This window comes from Patagioenas fasciata, chromosome 2, assembly GCF_037038585.1.
Source record: "Patagioenas fasciata isolate bPatFas1 chromosome 2, bPatFas1.hap1, whole genome shotgun sequence".
Taxonomy (NCBI): domain Eukaryota; kingdom Metazoa; phylum Chordata; class Aves; order Columbiformes; family Columbidae; genus Patagioenas; species Patagioenas fasciata.
In genome coordinates this window covers 84,180,388-84,202,912 of record NC_092521.1, presented here as the reverse complement: position 1 = coordinate 84,202,912, position 22,525 = coordinate 84,180,388, and the positions used below count along the sequence as shown (strand labels likewise).

General features: G+C 40.0%; 2 long non-coding RNA genes across 4 annotated transcripts in view; one reads left to right on the top strand and one right to left on the bottom strand.

Annotated features, from left to right (window-relative positions):
* The window catches only part of LOC139827396 (uncharacterized), a 51,296-nt gene extending 33,180 nt beyond the window's left edge, over positions 1-18,116 (bottom strand). For 2 of the 3 annotated variants that reach the window (XR_011737928.1, XR_011737926.1), the window contains exon 1: positions 17,702-18,116. This is a non-coding gene — a long non-coding RNA (uncharacterized lncRNA). Of the gene's footprint in view, positions 1-3,099; positions 3,245-17,701 lie in introns of all 3 variants that reach the window. The other variant, XR_011737927.1, reaches the window with a different exon arrangement.
* A 623-nt stretch (positions 18,117-18,739) lies between these two features.
* On the top strand, positions 18,740-21,873 carry LOC139827394 (uncharacterized). The gene is made up of 2 exons (XR_011737924.1): positions 18,740-18,942; positions 21,685-21,873. It is a non-coding gene; the product is annotated as an uncharacterized lncRNA (long non-coding RNA).
* The last annotated feature ends 652 nt before the right edge of the window (positions 21,874-22,525 follow it).

The window sequence follows — 22,525 nt, the reverse complement described above, 5'->3', positions numbered from 1 at the left end:
TTTATCCGTGAAGCCATGCATAATGGTAAGAGAAATCTACCTGATGATGTGATAGATAGGTAAAAGTGGAAACAGAGTGAGAGAAGGTATTTCTTTGCTTTGTGATGCCACAAAGAAAGAAACTTACAGGTTATTGCCTCATGAAAGACAGGTGATTGTAACTGTGCACATTCCTCTGTAGTGCACACTCTACTAGAAAGAAGTAGAGTTTGAATAGATTAAGTTTTAAGGGCTGCTCTACTTCCATTTTGTCTGGATTACTGTGAATGCTCCCATGTGCTGGACAGACACACAAAAAAGAATAAAATGTCAGCGAGGGAAATGGGCAAATATGGTGCTTGCATTCCTATGGTAAAATTTGTCTTTTTTGCTTTCGCCTTTCGACACTACATTGACATACTGCAGTCGGCATTATTAAGGCAGAATACCTGGGACAGCTCTGAGATCAAAAGAGGCTGAGGGAATTTATTTTCCTTGCCTAATTCCTATCAAGTCTAATGAACAGAAATGATCTAGTAGCCTTTTAGAAATTAGAAAGAGGAAAAAAAAAAAAAAAAAAAAAAAAAAACAAACATTGCCAATGTCTGCTGTGCAGGGTTCATTTTCAACTAGTATGAGTATTTGTCATTTAAACAGGCAGTGTCCCAGAACCTGTCAAGCTGACAATGCTTTTCAATTATAAGAAAAAGCCTGTCTGGAGTTTTTCTTTTCCTGAAGGGTGACAACTGTCTGAGTGATAGACTCTGCTCTGTATCTGAAAGCATCTGCACTGCCTTTTTTGCAATGTAAGATATCCATTGTGTCAGTTAGAAAAAGGTAGGTAGATGCTCTGCACACCTCCTGTTAACTTGCGCTACAGTCATGTTGCAAGAGGTAATTAAGATTCACAGTTTACTCACTGGACTGGTGTAGTAACAGACACCATCTCCTTTTCTGGTTTAACTTTGTTTCTTGGTAGCTTCCTTCCAAATATTGTTGGTCATTATTGTTAGACAGAGTTTATCACAGATCTCATTTGAAGTGTGTAGTTCATAACAAACATTGTAATGACTGCAACAGAGAAAAGTTGGTTTGGTTTTATTTCAAGACAGCTCATCTCTTTCTCTTGAAAAATGAGAGGATTGCTGTGATTGTCCCTCCACGGAGATGTGCACTCAGAAGTCTAGTAGACAATCATGTCAGCTGGGACAGAACTGCTGAAGGTAGATGCTGCCATTGCATTGACCCAATTTAAAAGAAAGAAAATGGACAAAAAGCTGCCCCTTCTGTGTAGCCTGGTTTCCCAAGAGTGTCCCAAAACCCATTTCCATCATAGCTGGGCTCCATGGTCCCAGTCATATTCTGCCCCTTGTAAGCAGGACTTCACTGAAAATATTATATGATTGTGACAGTTGCACATCCCCCGATGAGATCCACAGCCTTCAACAGGGCAGCTGATGGCTCTGAAGCACATTTTGTGCCCCACTGTGCCTGTCCTCACATACACACAGGTTGGTGCCAAGGTGCCGACAGTCACGTCCCCCCACTCCATGGAATGGTGGCTCGTCGGGTTCACATCCCCCACAAATGAGAGGGGCAGGAAGAGCGGACCCCTCAGTCTATAGACATGGCACTCAGCCAAGGAGTTGCTCAGGCCCAGAGAAGCTGAGAAACTTCTGGACTGTGCTCATAATGATCACAGACAGATCTAACCATGCTATAAAATGAGGTTTCCATCGAAGACCCCCTTTTTGTGATCTTCTTGGAGTAGTGCATCTCTGAGCAGCCTTCCCCTTAGATCAGGGCCACCACCTAAGATGACTTGCCTGGATTGAGTGTGCTCACATTCTCTTCAGCTAGTGATTTCCTTCTGGATATCCTTGAGCGAACCCTCGCCCAACCTTGGAAAGTGGTTATTTCTTCTGGATACCCTTGAGTGAAAGAGACCTCCTGTTTTTGTGAGTGGAGCTTCATTATTCTTGTGTGGTTGTACAGTAATAATATCCTCAACTGCATTTTATAATGTTGTTGGAGTGCTGAATAATTTGGATAAACCCCTTTTCTAGTTGGTTTTCTTTGCTAAACAGTTCTGGTTAGAATAAAGTCTGTTTGGATCTTGTTGCCTGCCTGAATTGACTTTTGGGGTGCCTCGATGGCAATGATCTTGGGCTACATCATCTCTTCATGATATCCTACTTCCAGGAGGGCATAGCACTCATCCTTCTCCATCTATCTGATTGTCTCCTCTGCATGCCCAGAGTCCTGTGATCAACAGTAAACAAAGTACAGAGCTGCAGAAATAACTGAGCTGCTCTTCCACAAAATAGAGGGGCACATGTGGAAGGATTCTTTTTCTGCATAAATTGTGAAAGAGTCTTCATATTTGCTCACTGCTTGTGTGCTGCACTCATTAACACATGACTGACATGAAATTCTCAGTACTTTCAAGACTGGTCCTTGAGAAGTAGAAAAAATGCTAGTGTTTTGTTTTGTTTCGTTTTTTCCCTTATTTTACCGATTAGCCAACAGAAATCCTAAGGGAATAAGCTCATATGGAAACAAAATTGCAGCCAGTTTACCTGCTTATTTTGTAATTTTAGTTCATTTCTGATGGGTAATTGTATGGAACCCTAATCACCATGAAAATACAGTGTGAGTTATTTTTCACTCTTCTTCCAGATGGGCAGGTCTACGAGTTGTATCTCCTCATTAAGTAAAAAACCTTCCACTTGCTTGGCATGACAGTGACACAGGATCTCTCAACAGCTCTTTCAAAGGCTGCTGGAAACTACAGAGGTTTTTGTATGAAAAAAAAAAAAAGAGTCTACACCTCCACAATACTAGAAATACTGTGAGTAAATCCCCACCAATTGAGATAAGAGTATGCCTCATTCAGTATCAAATTAACAACCAGCATTTTCCTAATTCACCATAGCAACAACAATATAATAACAAAGGAGTGAGAACAGCCTGGTAAAGTGAGTGTTGGGAAAGTAGATGAAGCAGACAATAGCTTATATTCTACAATTGTTGCACACAGAGCTTTGCTAGTGGTCAGTGCAAGATTAAGACAAGACAAAAGGCAAGAAGATGTTGTGTGCAATAGTGTTCTCTACCTACCTATGAGAAGCACACAGCATGTTCTTGTAACTTTCATGAGTGCTACAGTTGCCCTCCATGCAAAAACTTCAGTATTTCAACATCCCAACTGGTAATAGTACTGCGGTCTGTTCTAAGATCAATGAACTGCAGAGACCTGTGTTTTCTTAAGATGTAAAATAGTGAATCAAGGGGGGAAAAAAAAAATGCTTATTATCTCCAAAAGCAGCCAGAAACCTATGTAACAGAGCTCATAGTAAACAGTTACTATAGGGTAGAAACTATGAAGATCATAAACAACAAAAAAAAGCAAACAAACAAAATTGCTATATGAATGAGAACAAAGCTATGGAAAAGCTGATTTCATAGTAATATGCAGGACAGCAGTACACAATAGAAGCTAGTCAACAGCTAAGCCTCTATAAAGTCTCAGAAGATGGCATGCTTTGTTACATTCACCTGCATGCTCTATTTTGCACAGTGTACTTCTGTCTCTGAGGTTTTGCATTCTTACATGGACATAATTCTGGAACCCTGTTTACATCACTTGAACAAAGTGAATATAAAATCTGGAAGAAATTCCAGTTTGTGAGTCCATACACTTGAATGGTACTAGGCTGTCGCCTTAAATATTTAGTCGTCAGAATATTTTACCCTCTCTGTCTCAGCCCTGCAAAACTTTTTTTTTTCCCCTCTGTAACCAAATACTATTTTTTTTGTAAAATTTTATGCCTCAATGTAACATTTCAAAACCACTGAAACTGTTGAAAGAAGATAACATTAAACACAAATAATAGTGATAAGATTGTATTACAAAGTAATACAAAATGTCAAGTCACTGAACCTATCCAATAAGTTTCATCACAGTGGTATGAGATCCCTCATCATGTTCAACTAACCAGGAAGACAAGCAGCAATGTGATGACCAAAGCAAATCTCTAAGAAATAAGAGAATGAAACTACAAAAATAAATACAATGTTGTACAGCAAACTAAATACAACTATAAGCAAGTAAGTGAAATATCTTAGTAACATGTGAGACACTTGGAAATGGAAAAACTTCAGATTTTTGCTTCATGGAAATTGTTTTATACCTGAAATTTGCATCATTCCACATTCAATTTATACCAAATTTCACTAACTTTACATACAGTCAAGACAGCACCACTGAAAGCCATTTTATCTTACTAAAATAACTTCATTATGGTTTGTGATAACACAGTCAACATTAGGTGCTCACACCCATTTACCTGTAAGTATTCTATAAGAATAGAACATAATGCCTTGAATGGTATGTGACTTCAAACACTTCTTAAATTTTGTATGAATAAACATACTAAACTAACACCTATCATGCACTTACTCTATAAACACAGAAATAAAATATGTCCTTGGCTATTCTCAACACATGAAGTATAAAGGATTCATAAAAAAAAAAATAAATTCCTAGTTACCTTTTCAGTTATAGAAACCAGATGAAGGACTCAGAACTTGAACTGAAGTAGGTTGGGGTTTTTTTATTATTTGTTGTATTATTTTTATAGACGTATACTTTTTACATCTCACAGATAGTTACAAAAGAAATGACAATTTTCCTTCTTTGTGTTTTCAACTCAAGTATGAGCAATATGTGGTGTTGGGTTAAGTTCAGGGCTTGGACTTTTTATAGAAAATTTCATCTTTAATCTCTTATGGCTACTCTTTGTATTACTCAGAGACAGTTCAACAGTGGATAGAAGATTAGAAATCTTGCACTTCATAAATATCTATGACACATTCTGTGTGGTTTTGTTTGAATTTTAATCTCATAGAAGCAGGTGGTACATTTATCCTATTGTCAATCTGACCATACTGACATCAGGTACCTTTGGTTTTTGAGAGAAGACTAAAAATCTCTATAACAATAGCACATACAAATCTTATCCTTCTTGTAACATTTGTGAAATTCCATCATCTTCCTCAAGTATTCTGACACTTTCAGGAAAGGAAGAAAAAAACCAAACCCACACACATTCAGTGGAGCACAGCTGATTTAATAGCTTCCTCTTCGCAACCTGATCTTTTCTAAGCAGTCTTTTGAACTGGTGCCCTTTTGGATTCAAATAGTATGACTAATAATTGCCATATATGTCTCAGAATCTGCTACACCCATTAAGATATAGTTAGTTTTCCCTCCACTACGTCAAACACCCAAGTCACCTTTTCTTAATGACCTCGTTCTACAGTCAAACTTATTTGCCTCATCTCTCATTCCTTATGTAGCCTTTAACTGAGTTACAGTAAGCAACTTCAGCAACATTGTGGTTGGCACACAGAATGAACATGGTTGTTCCTCTGTTCATTTAAGCCTATTGAGGCTTGTATTAAAGAGCTTTTAAAGATAATTGAGAATCTTGACCTTTTTGTTTACCCAAGCCCTTGAAAATCTCATCTTCTTTTGACTTGAATCTGGTAAACCTTAGATGTTAGTTGTTAACATGCTTGTATTTATCAACAACTCAAAATCCACATTACTACAGAGAAACAGCAAGCCTCTACTTAGTCTGAACACGTGCGGGGGGGCGGAGGGACAAGGGTGGAAAGTGAAGCTTTATTGAACCAATTTCCATGAACAAACCCTTTACACTTGAAGGCTTTTCTCTAACAACAGGGTGTTTCGACAAGTTACTCTGCCTAAAACGTGTGTTGTAAACATGTAGGTGTTTAGAGACCAGGAAATACTTAATTGCTGGAAGAAAAAAAAAAAAAAAAAAAAAAAAGATAAAAATATACAGTTTCAAGGAAAATGAAGGTACTGTTTACTTTTCAATTCTCTATTTTTGAAGGTATTTCCATTTATAGACATCTTCTGCATGGGGTCATTTTAAGTACCTTTCTTTCTGACAGGTGTTTTCTCAAGTCACAGGGGCACTGCAATATCATGCCACATTCTCATCCCATTTAGGCAGGTTGGTTTCAGGTATCCTCACAAAAAGCAGCACTTCATTCCTTCTGCTGTCCCAGTGGTTCAGAGTTTAGGCCTCCTACAGGACACACATGCAACCTCAGCAGTGGTTTCCCTCCCCCCAAACACTCACTGTAGCTCCCAGGGATCTCCTCTCAGTGGGGTAGTGCAAGGGTTTATCTGTGGGCTAACACTCTGACCACCAAATACTTCAAATACTTCAAATTAATACACTGTCGCTGAAGCTACCTGTAATGTGTCCCACATTTCGCATGGAGCTGGTATGGGTGACTTTCTGGCACGAAAGAGCAATAAAGAGTGCTCTTAAGAGCCTTCAGTGGTGTTCCACCAATCAGTTAAAAATGCTGATGTTAGACAGCCACGTTTGTACTGGCGACCTGGCTATTTATAGTTGGACAAAAAGGAGCAACACACTTTCTCAGCTTTCCACTCCAACACATGTATCTTTTAAGGCCTCATTTAGGAATGTATCCAGATTGATCCCTTGCCATCAAATCACCTGGGGCAAAGTGCAAATACAGAGCAGAGAGCAGCTGCAGAGCTCGACTTTACTTGAATTCACATGGTGCATTGTTGGCATTCAGAGTTCACATAGTTGCAGCCAAGGTGGGCCACCAAGAATAAAAGCCGCTGAGGGGCTGGTTGTCTAGCAAACAAGATCAATTGCTTGTGAGTCTTTCTTTAGACGTTCACATAATCTTTTCAGTCTGTGCAGAGAAAAAGTTACCCCTGAGAGGAAACCAAAGGCAATTCATGCTTGCCCCACACAAAATCAGTGGTCTGTGCAAAGTTTCACAGATATCACAACTTATGTCTAAAGGCCTAAACAGAACTCAAAAAATCCTGGAAAGTATGAACAAAGGGAACCTCTGCCAGACCCTAGGGAACTACACATGTGTAAATATATGTTTATTTTTATTTGGTTTAGTTCTGCAAAAGTCAAGAAAGGTCATATGGGTGAAAGTGAAATACTAATTGCAGCAGATTCAAAAAGTTGTTCTTGAGGTTCTGAAAAAAAGAAGTTAGATTCTCCTCTCAGGTTCAAAGCACCCTTGCTGTGCTGGACCAACAGAAGAGCACAGTTTGAAGTTGAAAAGAGGGATAGTGTGGCTGCTGCTCTTTGAAGAGTGGAACAAGGAAGAGTAGCATTTAAGAAGCTTGGAAAGGACTTTTAGAAATATACACCTTTTTATAGTAAAAAAAAAAATGTATATTTAAAAATGGTAGAAGTTTAATGAAAGGTGGGAAAAATGTTTTATGAAATTTCATTTCAGTGATCCATTTTCTATGAATAGTACCTTTTTCTCCCTCATTATTCCTCCCACCCAGAAAAGAGGTTTTGTGGCAGGTCTGATAAAAACATCAAATACCTGTATTGATGGATATGTTTTTAAGTAGTGCATATGCTTGGCAATGACAAATTATTACTTTGCACATACATGCATACAGAGGGTGTGTATATGTGATTGTAGAAATGTATACACACACATATAAACATACATACAGTATAGATAACACATACTATCTCTCTATTTGAAAGACCATACACATACAAATGTGTATATATATATATATATATTATTCCTACATACATATAAAGTGGAGTAAATTTAGACTTTGGCAGTAGTGTATGTATTTATTCTTATATACACAAATGAAACCATCAGTTTAAACCTGGACAGCAGTAAACATGCATAATTTCCTTCCTGTGGTCAAAACCTTACTTAAGATTTGTGTACAAAATTTTCTTCTCAGTCCACATCAGCACAAGAGAAACCAAGATAAGGCCCCATGTATTTCCCTCTCCCCCTGAAAGTGGGGAGCATCTCCTACAGCCACAAACATAATGTGAAATTGTCTTTGAGATTTTAGAAATCCATTAACAAAAAATTGTCTAGTGCAGATCACTACAGCTGGGAAATGCTACTGCTGAACCAACCACTGTTTTTCTTTGTAACCTGGTATGTTTGCAACATGAAGAACATAACTGAAAATGGTCAGAGTCATATCACACCAAAAATCCAGCCAGCTCAGTGCCTTCTGTGTCATGTTTTATACAGTCTAAGTCACTAAGTAGCTATAGTCTATCATTCTTACACTATGAAAAATAATAATCTTAAGATTGAGAGCTTCTGTTCACCCAGTTTTCCTGCTAGCAGAAACTCTTTCTTAACCCCCACATAGTTGTTCACATTGCTGGTGTTTATCCCACCAACACAGAGTTTACAGAACTTATCTTAAATATCTCAGCACAGCTGATCCAAATTTGCCAAGCAGTTTTCTGTGTATTTCTCCAGCTCTATGTGTTGCTCTTTACTTACAGACCGGCAGTTGAGAATGTTAGGTCAGTTTAGTAGCTCTCACCAAGCAACAGTACTGGTGTGCTGGTAAAAGGATATGAATTGTTCAAGAAACAAACTTAAAGAAAACTATACATGTATATGATAAAACAAAAGAAAACCAACAAAACCAACAAAAAAACCCCTATACTTGCAAAGACTGTTTTGCATCTGCTAGATTCCCTTCCACTTCTTCAGTTCCAACCAAAGAAGAGATCAGGTTAGGTCATTCCTCACAGGAGCATGATTCATTCCTCCTAGGAACCAGAAAGTCAAAAATCATAAAATGTAAAGCCTGTTTCAAATTTCTGTTGAGACTTCTTTTGTCCCATTCAGATATGGGTTCTGCCTCTTCATAACTGAAATCAGTTGTATTAATTTAAACAAAGACATTCCCGAGGAATCCAAATGAAGCGTGACTAAATTCTTGTCTCCAGTACCTCTCAAGCACAGTTAATGAATACCTTAATAATGCTTCTCTTTTGTACTTCCCAGCACAGTTTTATTTAGTAGAATGCACTGTGGGGGCTGTTTCACCTAAAAACAAAAGTCTATTTTCCTTTCTCAATCAGAAGTCTTGTTCACATGACCAAGAGCCTCTCACTGAAAGAGTGGGCATGAACTGTGAGGAATTTCAGTTAAAAAAAAAAAAAAAAAAATATATATATATATATACACACACATATATATAAACAGATACAAATGCTTTGAATCAAGAATTCAGATGATCTACATCCAATGTTAGAATTACACCAGTGCCCCTCAGGGCTAAACTTAAATACATATCAGGATCCTCAACACTGCTACTGACATCATGTTACGCTAAGTAATATTTCCCTTCCTCCTTAACCCAAGAAAGTCCCAGCAAAACACACATGAAATATAACACTGATTAGGGACCAGGAACATCACCACAAATTCCAGAGATTAGTGTCTGCAGATCAGACACTCAGATGGCTGGGGGGAGACATTTTATCAGCCGCTAGAGAACATATGCATCTTTGATCCCACTGTTTCATGTTGGGCTTCTGGTTTTCTTGGCATGTGTTTGCAATATCAAATGCCACAATACTGATGAATGTTCAAAGACCATATGATACCACTAACACAGTTCAAACCAAACAAAACCCAAAATGTCTAGCAATGGAGTTCCGATCCAATACCCTTGTAAACCCTTATCCCCTGGTTTCTCAGTTCAGTCAAATGTTGATTGAGAAAAAATACATGTTACTGCAGTTTGAAAGCCTGGCCTGGAGTTCCTCCCATCCTTCCATCACTTTATAAAGGTTAATGCTAAAGAGTAGTAAACAGGCAATAATAGCGATCACATTGATCTTCAGAAATGAGCAACTGCTGGATTTGCAAGACCATGTTGACATTTTTCCACCCTGCTCTGCTGTCAGTAAAATTTAGTAATTTAATGAATCAGAGATCTATTACAATAAATATGCAAACCTCGGTGGATTATTCAGCATCAAGGTTTGCATTACAGTGTGTGAAAAGAGGATTAAATAAATACTTTTTAGTTATAGAAAACCCTGAGCAATGGATTAAAGAGCAATGGAACTGGAAAGAAGCATACAGTATCTATAGAATTTAATAGTAACCTGACTCTATGGGGCCCTGCAGCTTTAATTTCAATACAGCATTTTCTTCTCAATCCCTTGTTTGCCAGCAGTAATGCTGTTGGATTAGAGTGGCCACCAGTCTGTAGTTATTTACATAAAAATTAGGTAAAGGTCTTTAATAAGGAAAAAATTACATGGCTGCTGGATATTAGAAAAATTTCATAACTTTGAATCCTGCTGCCTTTGTGAATCTCTGTTAAGTTTAAAAGATCAGGAGAAGAGCTCCTGTTCACATACAACAGCCAGCAAAACCTTTGAGCCATTATCTGCCACAGCAAGAACTTCACATTGCAAGCTGAGGGGTTTAGCAAATCTGCACCAAATTAACATTTTGTTGGTTGAAAATATAGAGCAGATCGTCAACTTGTTTAAACTGCCAGCCCTACCCTAACTTCAAAATACTAATTCAGATTTATACTCACTGTGCAACAGAAAAAATTGATGGGAAGGAATAAGCTCACATAGCAAAAAGATGACCCATATCCACAGGAATTTTTTTTTTTTTGTCTATTTCATTTCAGTATTCCTGCCCTGAATATCTGTCCATTTCCTTAAAGCAATTTTCCCTGTTTATTTACAATTTCCTAGACTGAAAGACTCAAAAGCTTTCCCTGGCATCATAGGACTGAGAGATGAAATACAGAACCAGTCACAGAATCACAGAATCACAGAATGTTAGGGATTGGAAGAGACCTCAAAAGATCATCTAGTCCAATTCCTCTGCTGGGGCAGGAACACTTAGATGAGGCTACAAAGGAATGTGCCCAGGCGGACGAGTAGGAGACTCTTGTCCCCTTGTCCTACCGTTGATTGTCAACGAGAAGAACCTGGCTCCATTCTCGTGACACTCACCCTTTTTATAAACATTTATAAGGTCACCCCTCAGTCTCCTCTTCTCCAGGCTAAAGAGACCCAGCTCCCTCAGCCTTTCCTCATACAGGAGGTGCTCCACTTCCTCCAACTAGACTCTGCCCCGTTGACCACGACTCTGTGGCTTCTTTCCTTTAGAGGGTTTGCAGTCTACCTCATTACCCGATCATGCAGACCGTACTCCCTCAGTTTAGCTGTGAGGATGCTGTGGGAGACTGTGTCAAATGCTTTACTGAAGTCAAGGTAGACCTCAGCAGCAACAACACAGATTTAGGAAATGAAGAGTTAGTACTGGAGCTGTAAGTGAAGGTAGCCCCACATCATGGATAGGTAGTTCCAGCATAGCTGTCCTTCACCAGGAGCTGAAAGGCAAGGCATGACATTACAGACTGGCAATTATGGGGAAAGGAAGCTAGAAAGATAGAGGGGAAACTCCAGCATGTTATGAAATCAGAAGACGTATGGAGGAAGAAGGACCATTTCAGGATCACTAAGAAATTATAATATCTTGCCATTAAGTTTTGTGGTTGTGTCACTTGGGCAACAAAAGGCAAGGGTGATCCATTTGGCACTCCGACCTCACACACAGTGTGAGGTATCAGGTTGCTGCAGGAGCAAGTACCTGACAAAGACCTCAGGAAAACAGGGTGCAGGTCACTGCCAGCCAAAGAAGGCAGAGAAAGGCATTAGGGTATAGTACCTTCTTCTGCTCCTCTGCAACTTTCTTCAAAGCTCTGTCTTTCCAAGGCAGGTGACCCAGCCTAATGTGTCCAGTCTTGGAAGGAAAGACTGGATGGATTTGCAAGAACACAATTCATTGCTCTCCTTTTCTGTGCTGGGGGTGCATGAGACTGGATTAACCCAGAAATTTGTGTCATGCAGTATGAGGACAAGGTATTCTGTCCACATGTCTGTGCACAGGAGAAAAGCACAAAGAGTTTAAACATATGGATATCCAGAGCACCTGGGTACCCTCACAGGAGCTAACATTCTCAGGATTCAGGAAGCAATCAAATGAATGGATAAAGCATGTTCAAACCCATTCAGCAGATGACGGAACTAAAACATCATCTTTCACAGCACTTCTGAGGAAAACCTTGCTCCCTGATCCCCACCTCACCCTACAGCTATCATTTGGGAGATCATTTTTACATTGACCAAGTTATTTGGTAAATACAACCAAAGTATATGCTTTAAAAAGAAATTAAATTTATATTGAAGTTTGGCCACAAAAATGACTGTTATATAAAAAGCTCCATTTCATTTTCCTCAAAAGTAAACTTTAAGCTACATGGTATTTTTAAAATTCAATACATGGCTCCTGTCTTACATCTCCACATCCATCACATTTCACTGATCAGAAGACCTAATGCATTTATAAAAAACCAAAACAAACAAACAAACAAAGAAACAAAAAAAGAAAAAGACCAAAAATAACCACTATAACAAAGACATCAATAACTTAAAGTTTCTTTCTTACAAAACATAGGTTTTTATTGTGGTTATATCGAATAGCAGTGGTTTGCTTATTTGAATCAGGCCAGACCATTTCATGCTTTCCTGCAAATTATCTGATTATTCCAGCAACTTAAGATTTTCTAAATAAAGCTCATTTCCATTCTTACATTATGGAAAATAGATAATAAAACCATTACTGAACAGATTTGTCCTAGTCCTTTTTCTAATCTTCTTCAGTTTTCTTGGAACTACTTTCTCTGGCCCTTTCTATACTATGCATATAGCAGGAAAAAAAAATGTGGTAATGTTTTCATTTTTTTTTCTCTCTCAAAAAATAAATGCCTCTAATAAGATGACAATTCCCTTGTGCCTGAGAATGCAGCTTCTTTCCTTCAGGAGCTGTTGTGAGTAGGAATTCTCTGTATGAAGTAGGATAGTTTATCTTCTAGAAGGCCGTGTCTTGCTTCCTCACTTCAAGCCTGGCTAGTCATTATTGTTAGTGGTAAAACCAAGGCTGTGTCTTATTTCTCTATAATTCACCTCACTCCTCCAACACCACTCTGGACCATTGCAAAAGTCAGATAAGAGAGCAAAGTGTTTTTCATAATAAAAGATATATCTATAGACTACACAGCACAACCTATAATATCCTGTTACAAATCCTCAACATATCCTGGTGTAGTCAGCTTCACCTACCCTGTTGAGCAGACAAAACAGTCCTAGCTCTAAAAGAGTGATATAGAAACAGGAGTGACAAATAGCATGCAAAAATAATTTTTATCTATTGAAAAAGCATTAAATTTCATAGTCTTTTTTCATTTCTGTATATCATCCTATCCTTCTCCTTACTGCACCGATTACACAGTAGCTTCAGAAAATACCTGCTTAATACTTTATGCTAATTTCCTACTGACTTCACCCCTATCAACCTTTAACCTGTGTAGACTTAACCAGCACACAGTCCCTCTAAGGAAATCACAGATATTTGTCAGTTGTACAGATGGAGATTGCCATAATCGAATGGAATTCCTCAGGTGCATTTTCCCAACATTAGCCTTTACTAACCTCAAAGGAAAAAAAAAAACATTCTATGCTTCTTCCTTAGGCACTTGTCATTGCTCCCAGCCTGACACCAGTGTGCTCCATAGTTTCTCTTCACCTCATTTGTCATAGTTGGCTCCATTCCCCAGGGCTGGATCCAAGAGTGCCTGTGACTGCGCAGGCTCAAAACCAGTTAAAGCAGTCCTGCACTATGTACCCTTCTTAATTTGTGCATAGTTATTATCTTAATCTATATCTCGATAATTAAAAACCTGCATGATTTTATGGCCTTCCTACAGGCCTTCCTAATTTAAAAAAAAAGCATTTCCCAGTCCCCTAACTCTACACTGATGTTGACTGCTCCAAGAATCACCAAGATCCTTCCTCTGCTTTCAAGTTCAGTAGAGACTGTCCTTGGCTGTGTCAGTTAATACATTTTTCTAAGACTTCTCGTTACAAATTTAATATCATCCAGCAATATTGTCAAATCCCTACCTGATCCTGCTACTCTTCACTAAATACAGTGTTAAGTTCCCACTCATTTTCTTTGCTTAGTTTTACATCTGTTATTTCAGTAATAATACAGCAGTTATCTCTGAACTGATTCTACCTACAGTTAATAATCTTGGGCTGAAGTCCTACTTTCACAGAATCACAGGATCACAGAATGATAGGGATTGGAAGGGACCTCAAAAGATCATCTACTCCAATCCCTCTGCCAGAGCAGGAACACGTAGATGAGGCTACACAGGAATGTGTTCAGGAGGATATTGAATGTCTCCAGAGCAGGAGACTCCACAACTCCCCTGGGCAGCCTGTTCCAGTGCTTTGTTACCCTCACTGAGAAGAAGTTTCTTCTCAAATTTAAGTGGAACCTCTTGTGTTCCAGTTTGAACCCATTACCCTTTGTCCTACCGTTGACTGTCAACGAGAAGAACCTGGCTCCATCCTCGTGACACTCACCCTTTTTATAAACATTTATAAGGTCACCCCTCAGTCTCCTCTTCTCCAGGCTAAAGAGACCCAGCTCCCTCAACCTTTCCTCATACCTCACCTCCTGGTGCTCCACTTCCTTAATCATCTTTGTTGCCCTGCATTGAACTCTCTCCAGCAGTTCTCTGTCCTTCTTGAACTGAGGGGCCCAGAACTGCACACAATACTCTAGACATGGTCTCACCAGGGCAGAGTAGAGGGGAGGGAGAACCTCTCTCGACCTACTAACCATCCCCTTTCTAATACACCCCGGGATGCCATTGGCCTTCCTGACCACAAGGGCACAGCCCTGGCTCATGGTCATACTGTTTTCCACCAGGACCCCCAGGTCCCTCTTCCCTACACCACTCTCTAATAGGTCATTCCCCAACTGATATTGAAACCTGGGATTGTTCCTACCCAGATGCAATACTCTACACTTGCCCTTGTTATATTTTATTAAATTTTTCCCTGCTCAACTCTCCAGCCTGTCCAGGTTTCGCTGGATGGCAGCACAGCCTTCTGGCGTGTCAGTCACTCCTCCCAGCTTGGTGTCATCAGCAAACTTGCTGACAGTACACTCTATTCCCTCATCCAAATCGTTGATGAATATATTGAATAATACTGACCCCAGTACTGACCCTTGAGGCACTCCACTAGATACAGGCCTCAAACTAGACTCTGCCCCATTGACCACGACTCTGTGGCTTCTTTCCTTTAGAGGGTTTGCAGTCTACCTCATTACCCGATCATGCAGACCGCACTCCCTCAGTTTAGCTGTGAGGATGCTGTGGGAGACTGTGCCAAATGTTTTAATGAAGTCAAGGTAGATCACACCCAGCGCCTTGCCATCATCTGTCCACCTTATGTCCTCATAAAAGGCTTCGAGGTTAGTCAAGCATGACTTCCCCTTGGTGAAGCCATGTTGACTGCCCCTAATGACCCTCTTATCCTTGATATGCCTTGAGATGACACTAAAGATAAGTTGTTCCACCAGTTTCCCAGGGATGGAGGTGAGGCTGACCAGTCTGTGGTTACCCAGGTCTTCCTTCTTGCCCTTTTTGAAGACTGGAGTGACATTTGCTTTCCTCCAGTCCTCAGGCACCTCTCCCATTTCCCAAGACTTGGCAAAGATGATGAAGAGTAGCCTAGCAATGACTTCAGTCAGCTCCCTCAGCACCCGTGGGTGCATCCCCTCTGAACTCATGGATTTATGGATGTCCAGATTTCTTAATTGCTCCCTAACCCTGTCCTCATCAAGTAAGTCAAACTCCTCCGTTGTCCTGACTTTCTCTGAGGCCTCAGGAGTACAGGGCTCCTCAGGACAGCCTCCAGCAGAGTAGACAGATACATAGGTGGCATTCAGTATCTCTGCCTTCTCTGTATCTTCTGTCACCACGGCACCCACACCCTTCATCAGTGGGCCTACATTGCCTCTGATGTTACTTTCCCCAAAATCTGTGGTGTAACATCCATTTTAAGAATGCAATATAGGTGAATAGTGCAAACTCTTGAGGACATATTCATACCTCAGTATAGTGCTTTAACCACACCCATGAACACAGAGCCGTTCATGTCATATTTTTGAATTCCACCAAAGTCTTTGCCTCTAATCATCGAAACAATGTAATGTCTCTAAAAAGTAACGTAGAGGACCACATATGAAATCATAGAATCATTTAGGTTGGAAAAGACCCTCAAGACTGAGTCCAACCATTAACTTAACTCTAGCACCAAACCATGTCCCTAAGAACCTCATCTCTACATCTTTTAAACCCCTTCAGGGACAGTGACTCCACCACTTCCATGGGCAGCCTGTTCCAATGCCTGACAACCCTTTCCATGAAGTTTTTCACAATATCCCATCTGAAACTTTCCTGGCACAACTTGAGGTCATTTCCTCTTGTCCTATCACTTGTTACTTGGGAGAAATGATTTCAAGCTTTCCAGCTGGAGAACATGGGCAGCACAAACAGGGCAGACAGTGTTCATAGACAGAATGTGTGGTTTGCCTTTATTTAAATGAAGAAACATTTCTGTTCTTCAAAGCTTATAAGGACTTTGTCCCTTCTCTCTCCTATTCCCTCATTCCTTCCTCCTTAAAGAGTAGGACAAGGTCAGATGTACTGGGCAGTCCTCATCACACCACGCAACGCCTATAAAGGAACTGCATCTCTTTAATAATCCAGGCATTTGAAACAAGGGCAGAAAGCCTCGGAGTATGTTTAGATTTCTATTTCCTAAACTGGCTGGGGCTTTTTTTTAGCTGAGAATTGTACAGGGCAAGGGAATATTCCATGATATGTTCGTACAGTGTCCCATCCAATGCGTTTCTCTGGGTGCTGAAAAAATCAAATATTTATTAGCAAAACAGGCTTCTGCTTCTGAATTTATCACAGCTACCAGCAACTGCTCCCATTCAATATCAGCAAACAAAAACATATGTTGCCCTTTTTCTCATTTTCTAAGAAAAAGGTTTTGAACTTCCTTTCAAATATCTCTGATCTTTTTTTCATTAAGCTATTGATATCAATATGTAATGCTGCAGAAGAACTCTTACTGTTTCTCCTGACTGTCATACCAACAGCCTCAGTCACAGAATGAAAGTTTCATTTTCAGGATGCCCTTGTTCGGACCCTCACATTCTGACAAAGGGCTTCTGATCCTGATCTGATTGAAGTTAAATGGTAAAATGTTCTTCTAATTCAGTGATTCAAGACTGAGTCTTAATCATTCTCTCAGAATGCCCCCATTTGCCCAGTACTCTTGCACTTGGCAGGTTAGTCTTAGCAGTGAAAATTAACCAGCACAGTTAGGGCAGTGACAAAAAGAATAGATCATTCACTCCACATGTGACCATATTCTTAATCAGATTTTCCCATGAAGATGCTTCAGTCCACTCCTGTATGCTACAAAGGAAAACCTAGCAGACGGAGTACCTGCTGTTGAGGTTTTTTACAAAGGTCCCTCAGAGAATAAGGTGCTGACATGGAGCTGCCCAAGGATTTCTGCCATTGAATTCAATAGACCAACAATTTTCAGCACTACTGTATGTTAGCTAAATTTGCATTAACAAATATGAAATCACCACAGGTCTATATTTGTTTCCCTGGAGGATCAGTAAAGTACAATTATCATAAATTTGTCATTAAAACCACAGACCATTGTACACTTCACACCACTGAATGTTAATGGTTCCTTGTGAAATGGCACAGTTGAGAAGTCTTTCTCTCATCAACACACAGTTGTAAGACACCTGTGCTGAACATTACACAAGCAAACTAACACACAGAACATCTCATTTCCCATCCAGCACACTCCACACAAGTCTTTCTCATATTAGTCTCTACCTTTCTCTGCTTTCTGTTTGCTGTCCTTGTATCCAAGAGCAAGATCATGCAGCAGAACTTCTTCCCCTTATGAAAGTTTCCCAGTGACATGTGTATTCCCTCTTGTTCCCTACTCACACCAGCTCTTCAGACATTCTTTAATCTATGAGCTCAGGCAGCAGCTCAGGTAGTTCTCGCTTAAGGCTGGATACATCCCACAAGTGAAACTCTCAACTGATCTTCCTGTCCCACCACACTTACTCAGCTTCCAGCTCTCACTGCTGCCATGCAAATAAGGCCTAAGCCATATTCAGCTACCCTGAACAAGGCTTCTGTTGCCTCTTCAACCCCCAAAAGCACAGAGCACTATGCAGCTCTTACACTGACAAGCAGTGTTATTTAGAAATACCTGGAAATAAACATATAGCCACATGAAATAAACCTGTCGGATCATTCATTACTAGTTCTTCTGGGGAGTGGAAGGAAGTGCCCTGTCAGTAAAACATGAACAAGCTAGCTCAGCATTCACTTGCTAAAGTTATTCCATAACAGGCAGGAAACTCATTTACGCAGATGACAGCAAAAATAATCAGTTTCAAGCTTCAGAAATGGGGTTAAGTAGTCAGTGTCGTAAGGATCATTATGTTTAAGTGAGGCCTTTGCTTTAAAAAAAAAACTATGTATCTATAGTGCCCACCCTCTATCCAGGTCTCCTCAGTTACCAGAAAACGAGCCTATGTAACTGGTTTTGGATCTTCTACAGAACCGGCCTCAACTCATGTTGCACAGGGATCCTGTTTCCACACACCTGGTAGAACACACTGCAGTGATGAGTGCTGAAGTCAGCTAGTGGAGCAGAAATTTGTCCCAGCAACTAGGGCCGCAGAAGGGCACTTCCACCTATTTACCCTCTATTAGCATTTCGTGAATTGCAAATGCTAAGCAGCACCCTCATTCCTGACCCCAAATGTAAGGTTAAAAGCAGACTGTCTAAGAGAAGTAACGGATCATTTACAGTCCAGATTCTTTCCAACTCAGCATTGTGGCCTCATCTCCATAGCTCACTGTGGGGTTACAGTAGCATTTAAAGACAAGTTACACATATTTTCAATGTGATGCATAGAAGAGGAACAGCTACTTTTGTCACGGTAAAATGTGTCTGGGAACACTCACGCTAATACATGGGGACAGAAACAAAGAGTGGAAAGGCATCTTAGAACATCATCCCACCAAGACCGACACACAAGGAAGAGATCTAGACAGTAAGTTTCTTTAACCTACAAAAATTTCCAGTCAAGAGGAGTCTATCACATATTTATTGCTGCACATACTTCTAACCACCTCCTCCTTTTTTAAGAGGTAGTAGTGTCGGAAACCCTTCTAATAAATATCCTGCTTCTGCCAAAGTAGCCTTTCCTACATCTACATAGCACTATTCCAGGTGTACGTTAAAATAGCACACATAAAATTCCTTTGTTTCACCCACAGAATTAAAACAAAAAAAAAAAAGTGACAGCACTGCATCATATTAAGGTATCATCACGTTTCTTATCTTCAGCAGCTTCTAGTGTGGAGGGGTGAGGGGCACATTTGCTTGAACAAATCCCTCAAGCAGGATTTTGCTTGGGCCAGCTTGTTTCTCTCATGATTAGAGGTGGCTGGTGCCATGAGTGTTACATTATTAACTGGAGCATTGCTTTGGCTTTAAAGGGAAAACGGGTTTTATGAGAATGTCATAATACTTCAGAAGAGAAAGAACAACCAAGCTTTTAATGTCCATCAAAACCCACTTGTTTTTCTCATCTTTTTTAGCTGGGAATAAGACTTTGCAGTCAAGTTCAGAGAGATAATATTTATATCTCGTTTAAAAATATATTAAAAATCAGCCAAAATATCAGAGGAATTCAAGGCAGAAAAACACCTTGAAATTATTTGGTTAGAAGGTATTAGATCTGCTGACACGGTGTTTCCCAACATTTTAGTCTTTTGCTTCTTCAAGTCATTCTCGGATTTCAAATGTTTCAATTTAAAGGCAATAGATAATTCTGCAGAAAAACAAATAGGCACTTAGCAGTACAAGACAAGCCCCTCCCACAAGGCTGTGATTTCTGTTCCAGTGTTGTATTAAGATATTTGCCTCTAAAGTGATCATTAGGGACTTAAAACCCCATATAGCAATTTGTAAATTTGGTCTAAAGATAAAGTAGACCACATATGTTATCAGTATATCAGGATTTTCATTTTGCTAAACTAGGAATAGAATTTGGCTACAGGGGAAATTCAGACTTTTACCACACCAATCACAGACTTTAAACTTTTTGGAAGGACCCAAATTCTGCCACATCTAAGGACTTTTTGAAAAATGCGAAGAGTCTTTGTTCTCACTTGCATGGAGAAATGACTGGAAGCTGAGGTGCACTCATTACACCACAAGAAGTCAGTCACGTCCTTAGGACCAGCTTCTCTCCTCTCCACAAGCATATTCAGGATCAAGGCAGCCATCTCTTGACCACTAAGCAAAGCTGAGTTCTCCATTCATGCTCCAGCACACATGCAGAGAACAAAATCCTGCTCTCTGTAGTTAAATCCACCCTATTTTTGGAGGAATGCGTATTAATAGCAGTTCAGCTTCTGGTGTGATGGAACTGCTGCTTATCAAACCGATATTGTCTCACTGTTTGCTTGGATTCAAACTGATAGCTGTGTGATCAACTCTAGTATGGAAATGTTTTGATCCCATGTTTTCACAGCACCTTACACAATAGTCATGGTCTGCAACTGGAGCCTCTAGCCATATGTCATACAATAAGTGCATATGTTTAATTTAAATTTCTTATGCATGTGTCACAAATGTGCTGCCTCTTTCTTGCAAAAGGGTGGATTTAACTATAGAGAGTGGGATTTTGTTCTCTGCATGTATGCTGGAGCATGGATGGAGAGCTCAGCTTTGCTCAACGGTCAAGAGATGGCTGCCTTGATCCTGAATATGCTTGTGGAGAGGGAAGAAGTTGTTCCTAAGGATGTGATTGACTTCTTGTGGTGTAATGAGTGCACCTCAGCTTCCAATCATTTATTGCAAAACAGGAAAAAAATCATCTCTACAGGAGTTTAGTTTTGCCATGGACATTTCCACGGTTTGAAAAATAAAGGACAGGTGGTCATAAGAGGTGGTGGTATTTTGAGAAGGGATGTGAACAAGTTTTTAGGATAAGGAGCAGTTATTTTCCAAGATATGTACAAGACATTACTAGTCTGCAATATGTCTGTCTGGGATGTAATTTATCTTCCTCATATCAGCCTTTATGGTCCTGTGTTTTGGAATTGATAAAACACCAGTGCTTTAGCAATTGCTCAACATAGATAAAATAACAGTGCCTTAGCTATTACTCAACAGCTCTTGCACAGCATCAAGACTTCATCTGTTTCCCATTCTGCCCACCTTGGCAAGTAGGTTGGGGGTAGGCAAGCAGCTGGGAGGGGATGCAGTCAGGACAGCTGACCCCAACAAGATATTCCATCATGCTCAGCTAATGGGTAGGTCCTAAATTGCACTTGCTTGAAGACCAGCTAGGTATTGGTCTGCTGGTGGTGAGTGACTGTTTTTACATCACTTGTTTATTTCGTTCTCCCCTCCCTCCCCACATATTAAAGTATTTTTATTTTGAACCCATGGGGGGATTTTTACCCTCACTTGTGCCTTTCCAATTCATACCCTGCTGCAGGGAAGCTGAGCTGGGGGATGGCCAGCAACTGGTTAGGGACCTGTCAGTTGGGGTCAACACAAAACAGTCCTTTTTTGCACCCAGTCTGAGGCTGAAGATAACTATAGATTTGATCAGAATGTGCTAGGCTGAATTTACAGTTGTTATACCTGTTTAGCTGTTGCTGTTCACAATGTTGATGTTCTTGTTCTCAACACTGGTTTGTTTGTTCCCTTACCAGCTCCTTTTCTTTCTGTACACCAAATTTCAGGACTCATTAATGCCTGCTTTTGACTTTTACAGTGTGACTGATGCTACACACAATAAGTGGGTAGCACTGATCATGCAATGAGCTTGACTGGGGAACCTCAACCACCCAGAAATCACAGAATGGACTGATCAGAAGGCAGAGATTTTGGAGCACAACCTGAGGAGTTGACTAATGACAAAAAGGCCTCACTGTATAATAAATTACCAGGAAATTGGGATCAACATGCTTTGATGTGTCCTGTCATATTTTGGAAAAACATCAGAAGCAGAAAGCTGCTTTAGAGTCCCAGATGACACATCTCAAACTGCTGAAGGAAAAGGCAAATCAAGTCAGTTTGCAGAATTGAAAGCCGCCCAGTTGTCTCCATATGTTGCTGAATGAGAAAAAATGGCCAGTACTCTCTATGTTTATACTGACTCTTGGATGGTGGAAAATGGTTATAGGGGTAGCTACAGCAATAAAAATACATCAACAGGCAGTGTAGGTGTAAACCCATCCAGATTTCTGCCTTGTGCCAAGATGTTGCTGTCAAGGTAGAGAACCTTATTGTAAGGGTTCATCATGTAGATTCCCACATACCCAAGAGCCATGCCAATGGAGAATGTCAAAATCACGAGCAGGTAGACAAGGCTGATAGAAATGAAGATGCCATTTCCACTCTTTGTAAAATAAAAGACCAGCAGTCAACAATGATGTTGCTTAGAGAAGGGATGTGAACAAGTGTTTACAATATAGAACAGCTATTCTACAAGACATTGATAGTCACATGCCAGTTGTCTTGAGAAAGCATAACAAGGAGCATCTATAATATTGCAGTATGAAAGCAGGGTTTAGAAAAACACTGCTTACAGAGGCTGTCTGAACTGTCCTCCT